This window comes from Emys orbicularis, chromosome 23 (assembly GCF_028017835.1).
Source record: "Emys orbicularis isolate rEmyOrb1 chromosome 23, rEmyOrb1.hap1, whole genome shotgun sequence".
In the NCBI taxonomy this organism is placed as follows: Eukaryota; Metazoa; Chordata; order Testudines; family Emydidae; genus Emys; species Emys orbicularis.
In genome coordinates, this window is record NC_088705.1 from 12,410,217 (window position 1) to 12,432,462 (window position 22,246).

A 22,246-nucleotide genomic window follows, 5' to 3' on the forward strand; every position below is an offset into this window, starting at 1 on the left:
CATTTTTTTCATGGCTAGACTGATGGCACAAAGCAACACCAGGGAAATATTCCCCTTGAGCTATTCAGCGCTAGGCTGAAGCTGTGCAAGGGAGAGCATCCTCAGGAGACTTTAGGCTGATCCATCACCCATTGAAGTCAGTGGGAGTCTTCATTTGATGTCAGTCGACATTGGATCAGGCCCCAAACACTAGAACCCTGGCGGCTTTAGGTTTCCATAACTCATGGGGCACCTTGCAGCATTTTCATCCTAGCCCCGTGCAAGCCTTTTTGGGCAGGGTCCACTTTATGGATTCAACTGCTTCATTCAAAGCGGCTGAAGGAAATACTGGGTCTTGCTAAGAGATCAGAGGTGACAGGGCAAAAGGGGAGGTGGAGTTACCCTATAGTAAGAAATGACTGGGAAAGGGAATGTAAACTTCAGACATAAGCCCTGATTGTAGAGCAAAATGCCTGCCCTGCGCCCCCTTCTACAGCCATAGCGATCAGGCAAACACTGTTGTTTTGATAGAAAAGAGGAACCGCCAAATGTCTCCATTGCTCGCTTGCCCCCGAAATACAAGGATGGATTTTGGCTTTTTAGGTCTTTTCAGGATTTTTCTGAGCTGAGGTGGATTGAAAACATAAAATAAAAAGCCATACCTGGTTTTTCTATTTGACCAGCGGCTAAGGGGCTGTGTGTGTGTGTGTGTGTGTGTGTGTGTGTGTGTGTGTGTGTGTGCAAGGAATGTCTACATCTGGCCGAAACACACAGGCAGGCAGGGAGTTAATGAAGTGGAAAGAATGACTATAGATAGAGGACATTTGAGAGGAAGCACGCATTAGGCAAAGCATTTAATAAGAGGGTTTTTTTTTTCTACATAGAAATGGGGCTTTTTTTTTTTTTAAATTGGAACTCCACCTTTCCTGCCCCATATTCCAAATCAGACTGCAGTTCTGCTAGTGAGAATACCCTGCGTTTTTCCACCCATGCAAAAAAATCAATTGGACATTGGTTATCAGCTCTTAACAGAAACAGGACAGCCCTGCTCAGCCATGGGCTGAGAGGATGGGGAAGGCGGGTAACTTGTCAGTGTCATCTAACAAACAGCGACCAGTTCAAATCTTTCCACAGAAGAGATTTTTCTGTTTAGAAAGGCCTTGACAGTGGGCTGAGAAACAGGCAGACACACAAACCATACAATGCCTTAAGGGGCCTTCTCCAAAGCCCACTCAGGTCAAAGGGAGTCTTTTCCATTCCTGCTCCATTCCTCTCGTGCTCAGCTTTCTCGTCTTTCCTTAGGGTGTTCTGCTCCTTTCCTCTCGTCTACCAGGCTCCGGAGTTTTCCTACAAATTCTTAATTGATGAAGGAAGAAAAAACTGAAGTTCCCCCCCCAAAGCTGGAGGATGGAAATGGGAAATTGACAAGGAGGGTTAATTCACAAAGCTCTCCGCCCACACCTCACTCGGGCCCCAAGTACAATGAAAATGGCCGACCAAGGCCGGTTGGTAGCAGCCAAATTCAATGCACTGAAATAGCAGGGAGGCTGCGGAGCAGAGGCTAAGCCTACGAAATCAAGGAAAGGAGAAAAAGCCACGTGCCTCCAAGATCCTTGTTAAGTGTCACTCGCTGCCCCCCTTGCAGGCTGTGGCAAAACACCCGCTGATCAAGGGAGCAGGTCCCAAGTGCCGGAGAGAGCCTGTTTGACCCCTTGCAGACAGTCCCATACAACGAGGCCAACATCCATCATAGGCTTTGAGCTTTATTCTTTATATTACGTTAAATACAAACCAAACCCAGCTCCTGGGCTGATCCAAAGCCCATGGCAGTCCTCGGAAGGACTCCTGCTGACTGTAGGCCCTTAGTTACTGAATTAATGGTCCCGATCCTGCTGCTTCCATTGGGTACTTCTGTGGCCAGTGGTAGCCTGTGGCAACAAGCCTCTGAGTCCAGATCCACAGCCATGGGCTTGTGCTACCTCACTAAGTGCTGAAGGCCACCCCTACACTCACCCCACATTTCAGAGCCCAAAGTCCAGCCCGAGGCGCAACGTTTACACGGCTGTTTTTAGGGGAGTAGCGCAAGAGTCTGTCAAGCCTGGCTCAGAGGGTCACTACCACGGGCTGCGCAAACATCCCCCTAGAATTCAGTGGCAAAACTCCCCTGAGTTTGGCTGGCAGGAGGATGGAGCCGTAATGTGTCAGAGGTGCAGAAATTGAGTTTCACGTGTCAGGTTTCTCCTGCCCTGGCTGCTTCTATCCTACTCTGTACCATGAGATTTCATGGGGGATTCTGGGGACAAACCAAAACCAGGCGCCCAAAGTTACAGCCACTCCGAGAAGTTCAAGAGTTGGCCTTTTGTTCAGGCAGATGAAAATTTTTTACCTTTCCCATACTCCCCTGACGCCCCCTCTACATTGGCTAAACAAACGAGCTAACATGGATTAATGATGGGATCCAAAACCCTGAACCTTCAGTGCTCAAAGCCTCAGCCAATACTGCTTGAGCTAAAAGGCCGAAGGGCCAGATTTGAAAGGTATTTAGGTGTCTAAAGATGCAGATCAGCTGTTTCAGTGTCTCTCAATGACCAGTCCGAGGACCGGCGCCGGTCCCTGAGGTCTCCCTGACACAGTTTAGGGAGACAGCAAGCCGGTCTCTGGCATCCAAAAGGTTGAGAAACCCTGCTTTAGAAAACACCATTAGGTGCCCACCTCCAAAACATTTGAAAATTCGTCCTTAAGACTCCTAGAAGTGTCAGTAGCTCTCTATTTTTTTTTTAATGTGAATCAGTCACTAGAGGGCAACAGAGACTCATTCTCCTAGCATGGGTTATAAACACAGGACAGGACTTACCAAGCAAGGCATCATCTCCCCACCTTTGCATTCGATCTTGGGGGACACCCTAGGAGCATCTGTCCCCCTCGGCATGAGCCTGCAGGTCTGGAGGAGGCATAGGGAAGCTGCTCAACCTGGGAAATGGGGCAAACATGGGGTACGTTTCCTCCAGGCTGAGCTATTGGCACATGGCCTGTGACCTGAGCACTCATGACTTATCAGGAACCAACACTTCACACTTTACATTTGCAAAGCACGAGGCAAACTAAGGACCCAAGTCCCCGCCCACTGGAAGCAATAGCAAAACTCCCATTGACTTCTCTGGGGCCCGTCAGGGCTCGAAGGGCAGAGCACGCGCAGCTCCTAGGAGGTGCTCATTGATGCTCAAGACATAGCCAAGGGTCACACTGTGGGTCAGTGGGAGAGCCAAGCACAGAGCAGGGCCGGGTTGTGGTCCTGGGTCCAGTCAGTTCTATCATGCTACCTCTCAAGCTAATGCAGTTAAACTGAAGGGCTAACAGAGCTCAGGCACTGCCTTGGGCTAGGGGGGAGGGGAGGGCACTAGCCCAGACTAGGTTTTCCAAAGTGGAAACATCAAAGATCAGGTCCACAGTTGCTCCTGAGCTGTGCTCCCAAGCAAGGCCGGTTTGCTGGCACCAGAAGGATTTGCAGGACGGTGTGCGCATGCTGCTGAAACAAAAGGCACAGGGCACGTGCCTTTGGCTCTAGGCTGTGTGATGCACTGCTGCTCGCTCGGCCCCCCCATGCCGCAGCCCCCGTGGCGTGCTAAATGCTTGGGATGCCAGTGGGAGGATCCCTGAGCTCTACTCCCAGTTTGATCACCGACTTGGACACGTCGTCCCCACTCCGTGCCTCAGTTTCCCCATCTGTAGAAGGGAGATAACACTGACGCACCATAGCGAAGAACTGTGAGATGGATGGACAGAAACCCCTCCGGCAGCGTTGAGGGCTATTAGCTGGACCCTCCCTTTGAGACACCCGGAATTTACATATTCCTTTAGCGTGAGACACAGATCTGTCCATTTCCGCTTACACCTTTACCCTTCTCCAGGATGACAGAACCTTGGAAATCAGGAAGTTTGCTAGGGACTCACGGTCCTTGCTCCTGCTGGGTGGTTTTTTCATTTGGCCGGGGCAAAAGCCTGGTGGAGTTACTTACATTTGCAAAATGAAGCCAGCTTCCTCGCCCGGGCAGACGGCATGCGTCGCCGGGCTTTGCCCACGCACACCTGCTCTGCTGCTTTTCACGTGGAAGCAGACAGAAGCCCCAACCCCACTGCGCCTTTCTGTCCTGTGCCTGCGGCGTTGTGCTGTGCCAGCCAGCACAACGCCGCAGGCACAGGACAGAAAGGGAAGGGACCGACCAGGAGGACTGATGGGGAACTCACAGTCAGGGGGCTGCTGGGAATTCTGGGAGAGGGAATGAAAACGCCGCCATGAATAAGAAACAGCTGCAATTACACCCACTCAGATAAAGCGAGCAGGGCCATCAATCCTCACGCTTTGATGCACACACTGATCACCAGCTGGGGGTAGGAAGACATCTCTCCCCTCCCCCTCACCTCCGCAGTGATACTGGCCAGGATCATCATGCAGTGCTTACTGGCATGGAATTCCCACTAAGCCCCCTGCCACTACCGGCCTGCCCCCCCCCAGAGCTGTACAGTAGGTGCATTACAGGAGATTGGGGGCGTGGGGGTGTGCTAGCCAGCCCTGGCTGCTACTGGAGTCCCACCCTGTGACAGCTCTGTGTCCATTCTGAAATGGAAAGGAATTCTCTTCCCTTAAAGCAGTGGTTCTCAGCCTATTTATCATTGTGGGTCGCATATGCAGGCTACAATATGTTACCTGGGCCGCAGGTTGAGAACCACAGCACCCCCCCCCAAATCCCTCCAAAGACCCCTATGCGCAGCACCTCTGGCTCAGAGACCCCTCCACAGAGCGGGGCTGACAGCGGAGCCCTGGGCAGGGGGCTGGGTGGGACCAGGCATCAGCCCTGACCCTGGACCTGCCTGCACAGGGCCAGGCAGCCCCAACCCCGGACCCCCACCAGGCTGTGGGGCCGGGCGGCGATCCTAGACCCCTGCTGGCGGCGGGGACAGCAAGTGGTAGCGGTACGAGACCCCCGCCGTGCCAGACAGTCAGGACCCCGGACCCCGCTGTGTGTCCCGGCGGCCTTTAGCACACAGCTGGGCCGCAGGTTGAGAACCGCTCCCTCATGGCAAAGTGTCTCCAGGGCCACTTGGCACATTACCATGACATCCTAATACATTCAAGAGCCTGCACAGAAATTTAGGAGCAGGGGTCCCATCTTTCTCCTCGTGTGGTCCACATCTTCAGAGTGAGATTGTCCTGCGGACACCTGCCAGTCATGACCATGCACCCACCCACCTCCCCTCTCACTGGCCATCACATCCCAGCCCTGTGGCAACTGCTCCCACGGGAAAGAAGCGTTCAGGAGGTATTTAGCTGCCTCTAAAGCAAGATAGCAGCCGGAAATGAGGCAGAGCCAGCTGCCCCTCCACAGCCCACCAGCAAGTGCACCGTGTTTGGGAACCCCGTGAAGCGCTGGAGAGGGACGGTCATGCCAGGAATCAGGAAGTTTGCCTGGGACATGAGCCTGGTGCCAGAATTTGGACCAATCAGCAGGAGGGCGTGGTACAAACAGGTAACACAAAAGGGTGGCTAGGCAGCCGGGACCATGCTAATCATTGCTGCTAAAGAGAGGAGGGGCTTGGTGACTCAGTGCATCCCAGGCGATGGAGAGAAGGCAAATGTAATAGGATGGCACAGACACCCAAACAGCACAAGGGACTAAGGGAGAGCCACAGGCTGGAAGTGCTGGAGTCAACAGCAAAACTCCACTTGACGTCAATGGGGCCTGGATTTCACTCACAGCCTTTGTGCAACCAGAAGTGATCAGGCTCCAAGTGCCAGAGTACTCAGTGCTGCACCTTATACAATTATTAGTATTTGTGTTACCGTAGCAGCTAGGAGCCCCAGGCACGGACCATTGGGCTAGGCGCTGCACACCTGTATTGCTATTAGGTGTATTACGGTAGCAGCTAGGAGCCCCAGGCACGGACCATTGCGCTAGGCGCTGCACGCCTGTATTGCTATTAGGTGTATTACGGTAGCACCCAGAAGCCCCAGGCACGGACCATTGGGCTAGGCGCTGCACACCTGTATTGCTATTAGGTGTATTACGGTAGCACCCAGAAGCCCCAGGCACGGACCAGGACCCCATTGGGCTAGGCGCTGCACACCTGTATTGCTATTAGGTGTATTACGGTAGCACCCAGAAGCCCCAGGCACGGACCAGGACCCCATTGGGCTAGGCGCTGCACACCTGTATTGCTATTAGGTGTATTACAGTAGCACCCAGGAGCCCCAGGCACGGACCATTGGGCTAGGCGCTGCACACATGTATTGCTATTAGGTTTATTATGGTAGCACCCAGGAGCCCCAGGCACGGACCAGGACCCCCTTGGGCTAGGCGCGGCAAAGGCACCTACCAGACGGGGGACCAGATTTCCAGAGGATTCAGAGCTGGATTTCCAAGTGCTCGGCCCCCACTCTCAGGGCCAGATTTCCCACAGAGCTCAGCTCCCATTTAGGCACCAGAATAAGGACCAGATTTGCACAAGCGATCAGAGCCCAGCAGCTCCCCCTGGGACGCACCTGGCCACGTTTTCACAACACGCCGGGTCCTTTTGAAGCCCGAGCCCATCGCCTCTGCCCCAGCGCTCTGTCCAGACACAGCCAGGGCAGATACGTCACCGTGCAGCCAACAGCAGGGGATTCACTGAAGGAATCTTGCGGATGCACCGCTAAACGGATTGGGTGAAGCCGAAGGTTATGGAGCCATCGGGCTGCTGCACTTGCAAGCTGCTGCCATTAGAACCCAAACCATTTCCATTAGCCGCAGAGCATCATTCGGTCGTAAAATCTGGTGAAGCTTTACAGGCAAGGCGCAAAATGAGAAACCCTCCGATGCCTCGGGGCTGCCGCGACAGAAATATAAGCGATACGTTGACAGATTTCTTTCCTATCCTAGCTCAAAAACCCTTTACAATTTAAACACAAGCATCCTCCAAGCCAACATTCTCAGTCAAAACAAAGAAGAGACCCGGGGCCTGCTGCTGCTCTCACGAGTGGGATCTATCAAGTGTAACTCCACCAGCATTGGTGCTCCGCGGTGTAGAACCGGCAGAAGCAAGATCAGAACTGGTGCCCCCGAGAGACGGGCTTTGCAGAGCGGCATCATTCCAGCGCTGAGCTGGCGGGGCACTGCTAAGTCACAGTGGCGCCAGGTTGGAACGGCTTCATTCCAGTGCCTGGGTGAGGTTCTGTGGCCTGCGACGTGCAGGAGGTCAGACGAGATGATCACGATGGTCTATAAGTCAATGGTGTGACTCAGGATTTATTCCAAAGTCCAAATATGGCCTTTAAAGTGAGAGTGACCATAAAAACCAGGCTCGGGCTAGATCCTCAGCTGGGGCAAATCAGGATAGCACCACTGAGGTCAATGCTGTTAGAATCCCACTTTACAGCAGCTGGGTGCCTGCCCCCTTGTGCCACAACTTCATTATTTATTCCTCTGACACTGACACCCAGGCTCACGTCCTGACCCACCAAGGGACCTGGCGATCAGCCCCCCACTCTGGCACAGGGTAGGGTGACCAGATCACAACACTAAAATATCGGGACACATTGGGGTGCCGTCAGCCCCGCCCACAGTCCACCCCCGCTCCTCCCAGGCTCCGCCCCAGGTCCTGCCCCCTCCCACCGTGCCCTTCCTCATCCCCCAGCCGGCTTGCTGCATCCCTCCTCAGTCCCCCACCCACCGCTCGCCTCCTCACCCCCCCCCCCCCCCGCCCGGCCGCTCGCTCGCCTCTTCACCCTCCCCGCCCGCCACTCACCCCTACAGCGCTGACTTCCCCACTGCCGGGTGGGTGCTCACCCCCCCCCACCTCTTCCCACCCAAGCATCCACCCTTGCTCCACCCCCATTCCACCCCCTTCCCCCAAGTCCCCGCCCCTGCCCTGCCTCTTCTCCACCTCCTCCCCTGAGCGCACCGCATCCCCGCTCCTCCCTCCTGGAAAGTGCTAAGCGCCGCCAAACAGCTGTTAGGCGGCGGGAAGTGCTGGGAAGGGGGAGGAGCAGGGATGCGGTGCACTGGGGGGACGGGGGAGAAGGAGGTGAGGAGGGGGGAGCTTGGCTGCAATTTTAACCCATGGGTGCTCCAGCCCCGGAGCACCCATGGAGTCGGCGCCTCCCTCCCGCTCGCCTCCTTACCTGAATATCGGGACAAATGGCGTCCCGAGCGTACATTGATCAGGATGCGGGACAAAGGTTTAAATATCACTCACCCTATATCTGGTCACCCTAGCGCAGGGTAAGGCACTCTGTACAGGAGTCAGGGGTTACACTGGGATTGGGACCAACTCTCAGCCGTGGTGGCTCAGGCACAAGCAGAGAACACATGCCGGCCAGTGGGTCCCAGCTGCACCCCCTGCAGGGCCACAAGCATGCATCGCATGGTCCAGAGCGAGCCATATGTGGCCGTCTCAGCCCGAGTCCGGTTCCTGGGAGCCCGGCCCAATGCTGCACTGCCACTCCAGTTCTGTGACTGAACGCTCCCCTGCCTTGTAAACAAGGCCAGATTGGAAACAGCCAGCCAGCTGCTCCATTAAAGCAAACAGCTTTGGAACGCCCGAGAAACTTGTGCTTCATGTCAGCGTCTGTAAGGGACTAGCCGCATGCAGAAGCTTTAAATAAAAGTGTGATGTAAAATTGGTTTAGTTAAACTGGTGCAAAGGGCTGTGTGGACACTCTTAATTCAGTTCAAACCAGGCTTAGCGAGCAGGTTAATGGAAACTAAGGCTAGGTCTACCCTGGGGGGAGGATCGATTTAAGATACGCAAATAGCATAGCTGAATTCGACGTATCTGATCCGACTTACCCCACTGTGAGGACGGCGGCAAATCGACCGCCGCGGCTCCCCCGTCGACGGTGCTTACTCCTACCTGGCTTACTCAAGCCACTCCGACTGAAAGAAGAATGTCCATCCAGGGGGTCGCACCCAGTTTATTTAAATCAGTGCAAGTTGGCCTAGACAAGGGCTAAGGAACAGGGTTTTGGAAGAGGGTTTAGAGCCTTCTGAGGGTGAATCCATTAGAACCAGATTCCTCGTGACCTGACTCCATTTTTTATCCACAGTGTAAAATCCTTAAGGCTCTGTAAAGTGCTGTAACCACCCAGTTCAATACACATACAAGCTGAATCCCCTAGTGGCTGCACCAGCTGCCTGTAGGTGGGTTTGCGTTAGAGACCCCAACCAAGATCATGGCCTCATTGTGCCAGGTGCTGTACATATAACCAGCAAGAGACAGCCTCTGCCCAGAAGAGCCTTATAGACCAGACAGAGGCTGGGCGGGAAAATAGAGACACAGCGAAGGAATAGAAAGCCAGCCTCCCAAGTGCCAGCCCAGCAGCCCAGCCACCACCTGACGGCTGGTGGGGAACCTATGTAAGTCGAGGACTTGAGTACCTATCTCAGGTACTTATAGAGCCCCCTTTAGTGTAGTCCCTGAGGACTGTAATGTATTTATCGGCATAACAGCCCTGCAAGGTAGGATGCTGCTAGTATCCCCATTGTACAGATGAGGAACTGAGGCAGAGAGAGATTAGTCCCAAGTTCGTACCCTAACTGCTGAGCCATCCTTCCTCGGCCTCCCCAGTTAAACCCAGGATCTTTTACCAGATAAAAAATAAAGGGAAGGGGAAGGGGTTAAATCAAGGCTGGTTTTCCAAAGGCGCCTACGGCATTCACATCCCTCAGCTGCCTTTGAAAATCTAAATCAACAAGAAAAGTCAGAACACGTAAAATAAGGGGAGGAGGAAAGGGCAAAATGAGAAGCTTTATAGCAGCTTCCACGACCCACCTGGAGATGGCTGGGTTACCATGGCAGGCGGAGCAGTTCCCCTCGCGTGTAGATCGCACGGCTTTTGGGGAAGAAAGACCCTGCGCATAGATGTTAACGCTGGCAACAGGGAAAACAGGGCACGGGGAAGGGAAGAGAACAGCATTTGCAAGTGTCCTGAAGACCCTAAGCCACTTTGGAGTTGGTCAGGATGGACTGACAGCTGGACAAGCAGCCAGACACAGCAGAGAATCAGAACAGCTGTTTCCTCAGAAGCGGGGTGGGCAGCACCATCGTCAGACATATGGTTGCCGGTCTCTGCGTTGGGGTGCATGAAAGGCTCCCCTGATAATCTCCGTTCCCAGAAGGATGGGGTGGCTAAGAGGGGAGTGAGGGATCAATAAGACAAACAAGGTGCCCTGGCTCCATCCCTTGTCCAGACAGATGGATTCGCCCGGTAAGCAGGCAGGTGGGAGGCCAGGGTGAAGTGAACCCGTCACACGTGTCCACTGCAGTGGGACTAGTCTGAGCCAATGTCTGAAGTTTGGCAGGAGCCACTAGCCAGGGACACCTGTGGGTCGCCCTTCCCCCACTCCTAGTGACTTCTGCATCTGCTTCACGACCAGACACTAGAGCAGATTACCAAAGGCCAGCATGCTCCAGCTGGTAACCAGAGTCACCGCACACGTGGCCGAGAGGACCCGCTGGGGCAGCAGCTGTTCTACAGAGGAGATGAAGGGCCGAGCCGGGTCCAGCTGTGTTAAGACGATGCCAGCGGGCACCTGCAGGCCACAGTGTCTCAGCTGCACCTCGTACAAGAAACTCTTTTAAAGTGGGATTGGTGCACTTAGCTCTGGGTTTAGCTCTTGGCCGTGAGCATTAACAGAAAGGCCCCCTGGGCTGATGGGTAACCTATGAAAGCCTTTGCCACTTGCTGCCCCACTCACTGAGCAATGCTGCCATGGGGAGGGAAATATTTGGGATGTGGAAAGGAAGGTTTGATCCTAATGGGGCAAAAAGCAAGGCTGAGTTCTAGGAGTTAACGGGCCAAGTAATGACAGTGGGGTGGCCTAGTGATTGGGCTTGTCTGCACAGGGAAATTGACTAGCATAGTCAATAGCTTCTACTATAACCTATGCTGGTCAATTTCCCCATGCAGACAAGCCCTCCTACATCAGGTGAAAACTATAAATTGCCTTGTCTTGATTTTACTGTGTGTTGATTTGAGCTGGTTAAACTGATTTAAGACTAACTGCTAGGCCCATCATCCCCTCTCAACTCTCACTGGAAGATTTAACTAGCTCTTCTTTCTCAAAGGATATCATCCCTGTTCATAAGCAGAAGGCTCCGAAATATGTCTCATTGGCAACTATTTTCAAGTCCCTCCTCCATAAAGCTCTACAGAAGGAAGAAACAATTATTCTTGTACACTGATTAAAGGAACATCAGAAAGATTTCCTTCCCCAGCACGCTTTTTCTGCTGGTTTTTTATACATTAGATAATTCAGATCTTTTCTACCCTGATTTTTCCTGGAAGACATTACAGATGGCTGGAGAGCTAACGGGACTTTATCACAACCACACCTAGGAAATGATACTGGATTGAGGAGAGACTTTTATTCAGATTGTATAAAACACACTGGACTGGATCCCCAGCTACTATAAGCTGATGTAGCAGCACTCCAAAGGAGCAGGGCTGATTTATAGGAAGTGGGGAATCTGGCCCTTTATTTTTGTCAACACCATTTTAACTCAAATGCCCGAGGAACGGTTAGGAGAAAAATCTCTCTTAACAAGACCAGCCTCACTCCTATTGAGGGTTCTGTGATGAAGGCCCTGGCCTGGGGCTCAGGAGAGCTGGGTTGAGTTCAACCCCATTCATCTCTCTGGCCCTCAGCTCCTCACGCTGTACACAGAAACACGAGCACCCTGTCTAGTCAGTCTGTACAGCTCCTAGCACAGCAGGGCCATGATCTCAACTGGACCTCCATAATGTACATTACATAAAAAGCTCCAGCTTTCTAAGGCAAAGCGAAGACTTGTACCTCCTGATACCTCCAGGAAAACATATCCATTAAGGCCTGCCTCACGCACCATCGAGTGGCAACACAAGGAGGTCACAAGTCCATCCCCTCCCCCAGCAGGTCACTTTTCGCTTCCTAACTTTCAGACTCATCACACAGCTGGGCTGAGCCAAACAGCTGCTCTTTCTTTCTACTCTAATTATTCCAACAAAGGGAGGGGGGGACGACCCTGCATCATCCCCAAATACCCCCTTGGTTCAAGCCCTGCTGATAAATGAGCCATCTGCTTCCAGAACCACAGTCACCTCCTTTATTAGCAGGACCTTCGGACAGGCTCGGATGTCGGAGGCAGCAGAGCAGCATGGAGGGGGGTTATAAAAACGCTGCTACAAGCCGGGTTTTTCAGCTTAAAATATATGTCTGATAATCCAAATGCTGTGAATTTCATTGCCGGTTACGTGCCAACGTCTAACTGCCTGGGGTTAGGAAGAAAGCTTCCCCCATGTCTGATCACCCATACTGACATGTTCTTGTCTGATCGCTGTGGGCTCTTTCCCCTGCCTCTGAGGCAGCTGACTCTGGTTACTGTCAGAGGTCCAAGGAGCTGGACGGATCCCTGCTCCTGTGCAGCAAGGCAGGAGTGAGCTTTCCCAGGGGCCCTTGCCTGAGATGGGATCGAAACCAGTCGCTTTGACCCCTTTGGAGCTCACGCCGTCGCTGCTGAGGGGGGCACTGATTGCCGTGGTGGGTTGATGCCCAGTAGGAATTGAAATGAGTTTGTTTTCTACAGGCTCGGTCACCCAGGGACACGGCCCAACTGGAGGGGACTTGGCCGGCTGCCTCAGCCCCGAGCACTAGCCATGGCCAAGCGGGTCACACGCAGGACTCGTGCGGCTTCTGGTGCCATCTCTAGGGCCTGGGAATTCAACAACGAGACCAGCTGCCAAAGTTCTGATCTCACGGACACCAGCGCACTGAGCCCAGGGGGTGTGACTGGCATCAGAACATGTCCCAGGCAGAGGTGGGATCTCAGAGTCCAGAGGCCTTGGCAGCAGGGGGAGGACAAGCCAGGCTGGGGCCTGTCATTACAGCAGGGAGGCCAGCAGCCTATAAATAAATGGATCTCATACATAAATGTATATCGCCAAGCAGCCCCGGGCTCCGAGAGGTGTCTCAAGGGAGCAGTGGCTCTTTCCGCCCCCCAACCCGTTCCATGAATACCATTAGCTCCTTAACACGTTCAGCGCCGGAGCCTCTCCGGACCCCCCCTTCCATGGGCCATTGGGAGGCTGGTCTCCCCTAAGGGGCGAACAAGAGGGATGGGATCATACAGCTGCACTGGAAGGCAGGGAGCCGTGAGCCCCAGAGAGAGCCGCGTGCAGCTTCCAGCTATGGGTGATGCGCTGCCCCCGCCGCACCACTCGCTGCTCTCCCCATAGATCTTCACCCAGAGTATGAAGCCAGCTGGCCTATGAAGCCTTTGCTGCCTTCCTATGCTCAGCACGGCCAGGGAGGGGGGGGTTGACTAATGGTTACAGGAGGAGACTGGGGAGCCCAGAGTTGTGGGTTCTGTTCTCCTCCCTGCAGTGTGATGTGGAGGGCATGACCCACCTTCGCCACTCCTCGATTACCCCTGCTGCAGGAGGTGACCAGTCACAGCAGGAGGGGCCCTGAGCAGAGCGTCTCCCCTGCGGAAATGGGCCGGGGCCTGCTCCCCCAGCCAAGCCCCAGGGGTTCCAGCTGCAGCTTAGGGCGGCGCATTTGAGTCCCTGCCGGGGACATGGGTGGATACAGCGAATAGCTGAGCCAGCACCTTGGTGGCGCCTCTCCCAGGAGCGATGGGGATTTCCCTCCCATGAGTCACCGAAAGACCGCAGGAGGGGGGTCTCTGCCTGTGGCCGGTTTGCAAGTGGCAGTGGGAGCCTTTGAACTCCCCGCTGTTGGTTCGTTTGAACGGGAGCTGTGGGTCACACGCGCAGGGCAGGCTGGAGATGCGCTGGTGCATGACTTACTGGGCCACGCTCACCTGGCAGCTTCCAGACAGCCCCTATGCCTGGAGCAAACCTGGCACCTTGAGCAATATCCCTGCCCCTCTTTAGATGTGATGCTGTAGGGTCTGCTTCTCGCCAAAGCCAGCCCCTTCCCACCAAGGCCTGCCCTCACAGCCACCCTCATTCCAGCAAGGGCAGATCGGATGAGGCTCCCCTCCAGAGCGAGTTATTAAAGGGACTCACAGGACTGATATAGCCCAAGAACTGGCCCCTGGCTCTCCCTTGCGGAAGGACAGAAGCTCATGAGGCGTGTGTTCAAACACAGAGGGGCTGCCCAGCATGCTCTCGACCCAAGGTTCACCGAGTGCGTTGCAAGACCTGAGTTACCCAATAGGGAAACCGAGGCACAGGCGTGCAGAAAGCTGATGCATATTCAAGGTCAGGAGAAGAACCAGCTGGCCCCAGCCTCTCTCTTGCTCTGGCCAGGACACTACACGAGCAGCTCGGCCGCAGACTGCAAGCAGCCAGCTCTGAAATGTGAGTCAGAGGGGCATAAAGGAAGAGTGAGGCACCGAAGAGAGGGACAAACAGCATTGTTCACCCTGGGACTGCAGGCATGTGAGTTGCCTCTGCTGGGACGGGCGCTTCCCATCAGATCCCCTGCCCCACAGAGCTTCCAGCTCTAAAATGGACACCAAGGGCAGGGCTCCCCTCTGCAGAGCTGGGCGCCGGCGGAACACCCACATTCCCACCATCCCAGTTCAGACTCTGATCCTTCAGCCAGGGCTTGAGCACCCTTAATTCCCGTGGACTCCAGAGGCACTGGAGGGTGCTCGACTGAGCCTTTCCTGCTTTCTAAATCCCTCTGCAAGCCCAGCTGGTAGCCGCTGTGAAGGGCAGTTTCCCCACAGGGCCTGTGCAGCAAGGCTAAACGGGGCAAGGGCTCCCCCTTGTGGTTAGCACCAGAACCACAGAAGGCCTATATTTTGGTAACAGGTTTGTGACTTCACCTCCCGCTTGCGTTCCCACTTTAACGTTCTCTTTTGAGCAGACTGGGCTTTATTTTTTGTTTTCCCCATTTGGCTGAAAAGTGTTAAAAGCTGCAACTTAACCGCGATGCCAGGAGCGAGCCGATCTCGAAGGGAAGGTGGGAATGAGTGAGATGTAAGAAAGTGGAAGACCTTCAGATCTTCACTGATCAATCAGATTCGCCCACGGGCCAACTCTACGCACGCTGTCACCTCCTAAAGCTACCAGAGCTAAAAACAGGAAGATCCATTTAAATATCACAATAAGAACTTAAAGCAGCAATGCCCGATAAAAGCCAGGATACCAGGCACTTCAGAGACGGCGTCCAGCTTTTTCATTCTACAGGCCACAGCCGAAGAGGAAGCCTCTGGCCTAGCCACCCTGTGGGTCTACCCCATTGCCCAACTCCTTTCACATCTCAGTTAGGCGTCAACATTCCTGGCCCACGCCTTTTATCTCCCGCTCTGTTTCTCTCTGTAACTAGCATTGGACAAGGGTCTTTCAAGGAGGGGGAAATGGAGGATAGTTTTGTGGCTGAAGCACGGGAGAGATCAGGAAGTCTGGGGTCTATATTCTCATATGTTAAGGGCTGTTATAAAGACAACAGTGACCAATTGTTCTCAATGGCCACTGAAGACAGGACAAGGAGTAATGGGCTTAATCTGCAGCCAGGTAGATTTAGGTTAGATATTAGAAAAAACTTTTTAACTCGAAGGGTAGTTCAGTTCTGGAACAGGTTGGACCAACACCTGTCAGGGGCAGTGTAGGTTTACTTGGCCCTGCTATGAGTGCAGGGTGCTGGACTAGATGACCTCTTGAGGTCCCTTCCCACCCACCATTTCTATGATCTTTGATCTTCGCCGTTGGCTTTGGGATTCCAGTTCACTTGTGAAAAAACCAGGATAGCTTGTACCTACCGTACAGGGCATGTTGGGAAGCCTGATTCATTCACGGGAGCAAAACAACTATTCACACAGTAGGTGCTAGAGGTGGGCAAAATTGTCCAGTGGTGCCTATTACAAAGGTGACATTGTCTGGTTAACCTTGTGATGGAAGCATTCCTTACCGTGTAAGGTGGTAGCTATGCAATCCCACAGAGGGCAGCAGTTTCAAAGGTGGGTGTCTAAACTCCACTCTATGTAAAACTGGTGGCTCGGTAGGTCTGTGATTCAGGCCATTTTATTTAGGTACCTAAACATGGATCTAGGTGCCTGATGTTCAGCCCTCCCCCACACTAAAAATGTTGATCTTAATGCACTTTTCACCCTATTGATGTCCAGTAAAAACTGAAATGAGTTTGTTTTCTACAGGCTCGGTCACCCAGGGACACGGCCCAACTGGAGGGGACTTGGCCAGCTGCCTCAGCCCCAAGCACTAGCCATGCTTGTTTATATAGTCTCTAAAAAAACCCACCACATTCAACTTGGACCAGGAGAACAGATTAATCGGTTTCACTTTCTAGCCCTGGAGCTAGGACAAGGCAGCAGCGTTTGTTTTGCGAACAGCCCAGGGAAATTTTTTAAGTGGAAACAAACATTGAAATCTTATGGAGTTAAAAACCAATAGAACCCATAAAGAGGAAAGCGTTCACTGCTGCACACGGCGTAACCCCAAGCCTTCAGAAATCATGAGACTTTTTTAAAATGACAAATGTCGGATTCTTTTTATTTACCTTCTGGGTTTTAAGCCTTAGGATTCATGTTTTCCAGCTTCTCAAGGCTAGAAACTTTTTTTTTTTTTTTTTTTTTTTTAGAAAAAGACAAGTGTTAGTTAGTTCAGGGCAACTGCACCTGTATTCCCCCTTGATGGTCAGGGCCGGCTTTAGGCCGATTCCCCCGATTCCGGCCCCATGCCTGCGCCTAAGAGGACCCCGCGCCCTAAAGAAGAGCGCCTAACTTAGGCGCCTTTTTAATTTTTTTACTCACCCGGCGGCGGTCCGGGTCTTTGGCGGCATTTCGGCAGCAGGTCCTTCAGTGCCGCGGAAGACCCGGAGCGAGTGAAGGACCCGTCGCTGAAGTGCCGCCGAAGACCTGGACCGCCGCTGGGTATTCAAATCGGGCTCCGCACTTCCTAAAGCCGGCCCTGTTGATGGTGCAGCAAGGGCACCCAACTCTAGGCTTCCAGCCCCTCAGTTGTGGGATGCCTTGGGTGGAGACATGCGTCTCCCTTCTGACTGGGGTATTTCCTGACTACACCGTGAAATCCCCAGCAAGAAGCAGGCTGCCTAAGCAGGCTTCTTTTGGAGACAGTACATAGTGTAAATGCCACAGGTATAAGTTACCACACAGCAAAGCAAGCATATTTTATTCCTAAGGTAAAAGCATTACAGAGAAAACACATTAAAAACAATAAAAGAACCTACGTGCATGCTAATGAGCTTACCAGAGATCACCCTGGCTCCAGCAGTCCTTAAAACCACATGAAAACCCCTCTGCGGGGGTTTGAAGTTCATAAAACCCTTTGCTCAGAACAAGAATCCGCGTGAGTCTGGGAGATACTCATTCATCCCATTGGAGCGACTGTGAATAGTTAATCAGGCGGACAATGGCTCTTTGCTCCAGGCTCAGCTACAGAAGGATGGACTCAGAGGTGGGTCATTTGCATTCCCTTCACCCCAAGTATTGCCTGGGAAATTCACTTCGCACATATTGTCCCCAAAAGTCCTTTCAAGTCCCTAAATGCTCCTAGAGATTGCATTCCTCAGGCCTCCGAGTGAAGTTACGTACAATTCCACAAGACAAACAATTGCATTTTTAATACAATGGACCCCAAAATTAACTCCGTAAGGTTTGTCCAGGAGACTTGCAGGATACTGTCATATCGGTCACCGATTCTCACATAATCACAATACCCCAGGGGCTGGGGCTTTAAGAGAAACCACCAAACACCACAAGACTCAGTAGAACGGCGTTGGCTGCAACAGAACCTGTGCTCTGGGCCGCAAGCTACCCGCCTCTTCTATTCGGTCAGATCTTCTCATACATCTGGAGAACGCTTAACTTCCTGTTGTATACAACAATGGTTCGTATACAGCTTTGAGGCCTCCAGTGAAAGATACTATTATAGTCATAGCCCCGTCCATGCAAAAATTAGGCCTGGTCTACACCCAGTATAATTATTTCAGCTGAGGGTGGTTGTGTGTTTTACTGTACTACGGACACAATTATACTGGCCAAAAGGTGCCTTATACCAGCATAGCTATTCCCCTTCCCATATGGGAATAAGCCATACCATTTGTATCAGAATAATTACATCCACACTAGGGGAGGCTGTACACCATTAGATATACCAGTCTAGTTAAAGCAGTGCACATTTGTATTTAGACAAGGCCTTATAAGCAACACACAACACAGTTGACATTTCAAGCATTCTTGACACCAAACCCCTCCTCTTTTCACCCTCTCGCTCTACCAAGAGGCCAATCCGGATTTCAAGATGCTCACAGGTGGAGAGATCTTCCAATGCACACAGACACATTGGGATGCATCTAATTCACATCACCGGAAAGCTTAAAAAAAACCCCCAAGAGCAAGCCCAAAGGATATCAAGGTGATCACTCGCTGTGCTCTAGCTCTTGATGAGCGTCCTTCTTGGACCACGTGGGTGTGTTTTTGGGACGCTCAGACAAAAAGCAAACACCTGCACCCCCAAAAATCTGAAGCCAGAATCGTTGAGTCCACCCAAGCAAGATGCGGCTGATGCTGCAAAGAGGCAGGTAAGAAGATTTAGGAATGGAATATTATTACAGATCAATTCAAGGCCCTGATCCTGCAATCATTTAAGGATATGCTTAACTTTAGGCACGTAACTTCTGGCCTCGGGCACCGGTGCACCTCAGTCCCTCCTGTTCTCTGTCTAATGCACAGAGTACTCTAGTCTCGTGTGGGCGGTAATACTTCGGAATAATTTTGACTGCTAGGTTTAGTGTGCAGGTGCTGAGTGCCCTGTGATATACAGGAGGTCCCTTGAGACTATAAGCACATGCATTTGCAGAACACGTTTTGCTCCCTGAGAATTCTCAAGCAATATATTCTAAAATAAGAGAAGTTTCATTTCACAGGGAGGGTGGCGCAGGAGAGACACAGCAGGGGAAACGAGAACCTGCCTTTGGTTGCCTTAGCAGGCACAACAACAAAGGCCAATGACTTTTGCCAGCCAAGAAGTGCTGAAATTGTCACGCTGCACTGTCGGGAGGAGCTTGAAATGGAATTCAAACGTAGGGAGAAGTCAGATCCACAGCCTGACTGTTCTAGATGTGCAGTTTCATTTTCAAATGCACTTGGTGCTTAGGCGCCCAAGTCCCCTGGAAAAATCAATGAGCGAAGTCACTTTTTGTCACCTGTTTTGGCCTCATTGCTAATCAATCTCAGAATAGAACAATCCAGGCAACCAAGGGACATGAGAGCCCCCTATCTTCTCTGAAACGGCACCTTCATTTGCTTCAGCAGGGAGAAACTGTGTGTGACACACTCCCTCTGGTGGCTGAAAGAAGAGAAATAAGAAACCAGAGAGGCCTATTTAAAATGGGCTGCTTGTGACTTCTTAGTTGTTGATTTTACTAAGCTGAACTCAAGCGAGCCTGGCAGAGAAAACCTGTTTTGCATCAAGAGTTGCCTGTTCTCCAGCTCAGCAGAGCCATTTGTTCAGTGAACAGTTTGCGGCATACGCTACCAAAGAGGTGTCTGGTGGTCAACAGACAATGGAATCTCAGAACTAGGTAATGATCAAACTGCGTGGGTCACCCACTTAGCTCAGGGAGAATGAATATTCTATGGCAGGGGTCGGCAACCTTTCAGAAGCGGTGTGCCGAGTCTTCATTTATTCACTCTGATTTAAGGTTTCACGTGCCAGTCATACATTTTAACCTTTTTAGAAGGTCTCTTTCTAGAAGTCTATAATATATAACTAAACTATTGTTGTATGTAAAGTAAATAAGGTTTTTTAAAAATGTTTAAGAAGCTTCATTTAAAATTAAATTAAAATCCAGAGGCCCCCGGACCGGTGGCCAGGACCCAGGCAGTGAGAGTGCCACTGAAAATCAGCTCCCGTGCCATAGGTTGCCTACCCCTGTTCTATGGAAATCCATTGAGAAGTTACTGAATTCTACAACTATGGTCCTTGTAAAGTAAAAATATTCCAGCAAATCAACATTTTCACACTTACCTTTACATTACCTGCATGGAGATCATGATGTGTCATGCCACCATGGCCTGAGGACAAAAACCCAAGATTACCCAAATGTAGAAAAGCTTCTTTTGTGCATATCCTGCAACCAGTCCTGCAGTTCACAACACAACGCACTGCCACAGCTCATTAGGAAGTAAAGCTTCCTTCGATCTGTAATAAGATCCCTAGATCTGACCTACCATACAACCTGAATATCACAGTATAGGAATCCTTTATATCCAATGCCAGACACACACCCACTTGATGATATTCCCCATGTACAGTTACATTCTGAGACCTGTCAGTTGGCCAATTTTTAATCCATTTAATGTGTGCCATGTTCATTTTGTACCGTTCTCATTTTTAAAATCAAAATGTCACGAGGTAGTCAATTACCTTACAGAACTCTAAATATATTACATCAACACTGTTACCTTTATCTACCAAACTCAGCTCATCAAAAGAAGATATCAAATTAGAAAATAGATCCTGTCAAACTATAAACCCATGTTGATTGGCATTAACTACAATACCCTCCTTTAATTTTTTATTAATAGAGACCCAGATCATCCACTCCATTATCTTGCCTAGGATTGATAACAGATTGACAGGCCTATAATTACCGGGTTCATCCCATTTACCATTTTTAACAACTAACTTTCTGCCAGTATTCTGGAACTCACCAGTGTTAACTTATTGAAAATCAACATTAATGGTCCAGCAAGCGCCTCAGCCAGCTCCTTTAAAACTCTTGGATGCAAGTTATGTGGACCTGCTGATTTAAAGATGTCTAACTTTAGTAGCAGCTGTTTAACATAGCATGGAGTTACTACTGGAATGGAAAGAACATCCTCATCTTTTGCCTGATTACATCATATTTTCCCCCCAAATACACAACAGAAATACGTATTGAACACTTATGCCTTTTCTGAATTATTGATAAATCTACTGTTTCCATCTAGTAATGGACCAATACCATTGTTAGGATTCTTTTGGTTCTCAATACACTTAAAGTCCTTTTTATTGTCCTTAACTCTGCTGCACCATAGATTTTTCCATTTGTCCCTTTGCTTCCCCCAATAGCAGTAGGTCAAAGCAGACTACAGAACTTTTAGTCTGCGCAGCAGCAAGGCCCACACAGCAACTTGGTGCCCTTCAGATTTACATCTCTGCTTGCCTTGCACTAAGTCTTTATACAGAAAAGCCTTAATACACCATGTGGAAGTCAGCACCATCGGGTCTGTGCTGACTTCCACAGGGAACACATCCCCGAAGAGCAGATTTGGGTAGCACGTGTGCTATAAACTGGAAATATCCCTCAAAAGTAGACGACACATTTTACAATAGCGCCACCCAAAAGGCTGCAAATCACATCAGCATCTAGGAAGAGGTTAAAGCTAGTTTAGCCCCATCAGAAATCCCCATTTCTCTCTCTCACTCACACCCACACCCACCCTCCCCCTATCTTTTTACTTTCAGCACCATCTGTTTGGTCCTTCCTTTGATATTTCCTGTAAAATATATGTCAGTGGTTTAAAAATTATATTTGCTCCAATGGCGGCGTTTCGCACCCAATAAGACCTTCCATCCGAGAATCCCAAAGTGCCTTACGTGTAGCAATCAGACTAACTATACCTGGCCTGTGTTTATGAAGCCAGTTTTATTGCAGAGGGGTTAAGCGACTTGCCTAACATTGGAGAAATTTGTGAGATCCAGGGGGGAAAACGCTGCAGCTCCTGACCCCCAGCCCTGTGCCTTAAGCTCAAAACCATCCCTACCTTACTGAAATACGACTGCTTCATTTCTTCTCCTTGTAGGTAAACCTCAGAGCTGGTTTCCAGACCTGGGTCCTAATCCCACTGAGCTACAGGTGGGCTGACCCCTGTGACAAGCAATGACAAGGAAGACATGTTAAAGTACCAAGTCTAGGCAACTAAGTCAGCTTTGGTTCAGAAAAGAAGCTCACATGACGCTAACACAAGAGAACAAATGCCATCTCAAATTAAATGAGGCACATCAGCTGGGTGCAGTCCCAGACTGTTTAAAGTGACAGTTCACTTAAAGATAATTTTAAAAAAAGGGGCAAAAGTAGTTTCATGTGTTACATCTGAGTCTGAATCCTGGTCAAATTTTACGGGATTTTCAAATCACATTTTTCTGTTCCTTTAACATGTCTTTGCCCTGTTGCTGTGTGAAGATCCACCCTAAAATGGGATCTGACTATACAGAAGGGAACAATGAAACTGACTATGCAAAGTATTATGAATTGCATGG